The sequence below is a fragment of the Chrysochloris asiatica genome, unplaced genomic scaffold (genome assembly GCF_000296735.1).
Source record: "Chrysochloris asiatica unplaced genomic scaffold, ChrAsi1.0 scaffold00327, whole genome shotgun sequence".
Classification (NCBI taxonomy): Eukaryota; Metazoa; Chordata; class Mammalia; order Afrosoricida; family Chrysochloridae; genus Chrysochloris; species Chrysochloris asiatica.
In genome coordinates this window covers 2,497,563-2,500,821 of record NW_006408845.1, presented here as the reverse complement: position 1 = coordinate 2,500,821, position 3,259 = coordinate 2,497,563, and the positions used below count along the sequence as shown (strand labels likewise).

Below are 3,259 nucleotides of genomic sequence, written 5' to 3'. Positions count from 1 at the left end.
TCGTTATTTAGTGCTGCTATAACAGGAAGATCATAAGTGGAAGGCTTCAACAAACAGAAATTAATTCTCTCAAGTATCAACATTCCTTGATAGTTCCATGTGTACTGGCATCAATCTTTCCCTGGACCTAAGAGCTTCACAGTGCAGGGAACCCATAGCCAAGAGATGCACTCCACTCCCCGCTCTTTTTTCTTAATGGTAATTGGTCCTTCCTTCGCTGCTTACTTCTCTCTCTTTTTATCTTTTGTAAGATAAAAGTTATTGCAGGCCACATTCCCAAGGAAATGTCCTTTCAGTTGATTGGTTGCTCATAGCCGATCTCATCCTGTAAGTGATTACATCATATTAGATTTCATCATTGGGAATTACTATAACTTAATTGCTGGGAATTATGGCCTTGTCATGTCAGTCAGCAGCAATGTAATCAACAAAGACAACTTGGAATCAAGCATGTTGCTCAATTACAGCAAAATCCCACAACATGACTGAGATGAACTTCATAAGCAGTGAGGTATTGATGGGGGGCTTGATGTTCCCCTTTAACAAGTCAGGTTTGGGACTGAAGAAGCCATAGGTCTCTTAGATAACTACCTAGAGATAACCAAGCACTTCAGACTGTATGGGTTTTCCAGAAATAAAGGCAAAGTTGGGTTCCTCCAAATGGCTGGCTGTGGATGACTTGGTCAATGCATCAGGCATTAGCAAGGAGAATGCTTTCTGTGGGACAGACTGGATGGTGAAGAAGATGGATCTGAAAGAATTTGACTTCAAGGCCTGTTGAGTCTAAGTGACCTGGAAATTATGCTGGATGAGCTTTGGGCAACTTTGGATGGCACTTGTGATCTCTTTGACTCTTTAGATCAGGAGACTAATAAGGAGTCCCCCCAGCCTATGAATCCAATCAGTCATGTTTGGTAACATTTGTCACCAGATTACCCTCTTCACTATCCTGCAACCTCTCTCCAACTCACCAAGGGTCCTGGCCTCCACTCAATATCGTTCCTTTAGTTTAGAAATCATCAGTGAAGTGGATATCTCTTAAGGTGACAGGAAGACAGACCTCCTTCCTTACATTATGGTGGTCCCTCAATGCATAAAGGAGGAGAATGCCTCCTTCAATAATGATAGTGGAATCTGCATTAGCCCAGGGTCCCATATAGACTTTCCCCAGCACAGCTCCTCCACCTCCAGGGGCTCCACATATAGAAGCCAGCTGATTCAACCTGTCTTGGTGGGCTTGCTCACCCCAAACCTTATGACACCCCCTGGAGAAAGTATGGTAGCTGTAAAAGAAAAGGGAGAGAAACTGGATACAAAGCTGAAAAAACTGAAGCAGAACAAGCAGCCATTTAAACCACTAGAAAAAGGAAGTAGAACAGAAGGAAAACACTCACTCTAGTTGATGAATTTACGGAACTAAAAAATAAATGAGGCGCTGAAGGAGAAGGCATATTCCCTGACCAAGGAAAGCCAGTATCTGAAATTCTTGATAGAGATGGGTCCTCAGGGCCATGGAGAAGAAAAGTGTCATCTAGTCTGGTATATAGGAGTGTGTGCTTATAAACAGACTTGTGCTGAAGTTATGCTGTAATAAATTATTTTGTACTCAAAGTAAAGAAAGGCTGTTATTGACATTTTTATTTAGGAAATCATCATTGACACATACTTACAGCTATTTTTTCCTCTCAGAGTTGAGTAGAAGAGTTTAGTTCATGTTCCATTAGAACATAGCCCCTCAGACTTAGAAACCCAGTCTAGAGCAGATCATTTTTTCTGACCCAGCATCAGCACTTTTCTCCCCATAAGTATACTGCTAAGTATAAATCTGATGCTCTTTTGTCAAAGGCACAAAATTTAAAATTTGGGCTTCATAAAGTAATAGACCAACCACAGAACGTTCTTTCTATTCCACTCTACCTAACTCACTATCATCAAAAGAAATAAAATTTGGTGTTTTGATGGTCAAGTAGAGCATTCTACAACAAAGACAATGCTCAAATATATATGATTGAAAGAGTATAAATCATCCCACTAACAATGCTCAGTGACACCAGAAACTCAATAATTGGACACGATTTTATTAGTGTAAGTCATCTCCACTGCAAAATTGTAATACCCTCATAAAATAGCTACTTCTATGAAGTTATATTTAGAAACCTGAATCCAAATCCAAGCTTTAGTTTCTGAGTCTCGTTTTCCTCATCTGTAAAACTGAGCTGCATCTATCTTGTAGAGTTATAGCAATGAATATATGATGTGAAATTGTTTTGACAAATATAAAATTATAAATAAATCTTAGTCAGATTATTGAAAATAATACTAAAAAAAATATATTATCAGTTCTTTAAATCTTAGCCTTAGATCCTTCTGTAAAATTACCTTTTGAAAGGGAAGAATCCCTGGGTCCTAAACACCTAAGACAGGGAGAAGGAAGGTAAGCTTTGCAGCAAAGAAAATTCAAGAATATGGGAACCTATAGATGACAGAAGACAAGCAATTTTTCATAATTCTATGCACAGCGCTGGGAGTAATTCCTTTCTTATACATATAAAACACAAATAATGACATAAGGTTAAGAGGAAAAGGTTCTCTCCACAGAACTAAATTGGACTAAACTACAGCTAATTAAAAAAATGTACAAGTTCAGAAGCAATTTATAGTATATATTAAAACATCCATCTCAACAAGTGAACTTTGTGCATTTGCAAATGAAGAAATTAACACCAATAAATTGCTTTAGATACAGTATTGTCACTTGTGTGCTGTATTAATTTAGCACACTAATTAACTTACTGTCTCACATCAAATCAACATGCCCTCCCTAGGATGAACTCATATTAACATAGACTATATACGACCTACCTTACTTCTTTGTAGGTAATCCTCAGTATACAGACAGATATTTCCAGAAATTTATCATGAAAAATTTCACTACATGAACCATTATTCCAATATGTGTCAAACCATTTTGTTTTATTTCTAGCATTTCTAATTTAAATGTCATCTGTTCTATGTTTTGAGCTTCTAGTTCTTCCTTTATTTTTTATGGATGCAAGAAACAAAGGCATTCTGAACCAGCTACAGAGATCAAGGGTGATTTTGAGAAAAACAGGGAGCTTATAGAATTGAAGAATACAACAGGCTTCATGGAAATAGGAAAGAAATTAGGGCTTAAAGATGTTTTTCCTTTCTCTTAGAAATCGCTAAGTTTCTTTCACTCGGATTCTCTTTTTTGTTACTTCTTACTTTATTCTATGGA

At 37.4% G+C, this 3,259-nt stretch overlaps 1 pseudogene; it reads left to right on the top strand.

Moving 5' to 3' along the window:
- The first annotated feature begins 481 nt into the window (after positions 1-481).
- Positions 482-1,399, top strand: LOC102810701 (annotated as a pseudogene).
- Positions 1,400-3,259: the final 1,860 nt, after the last annotated feature.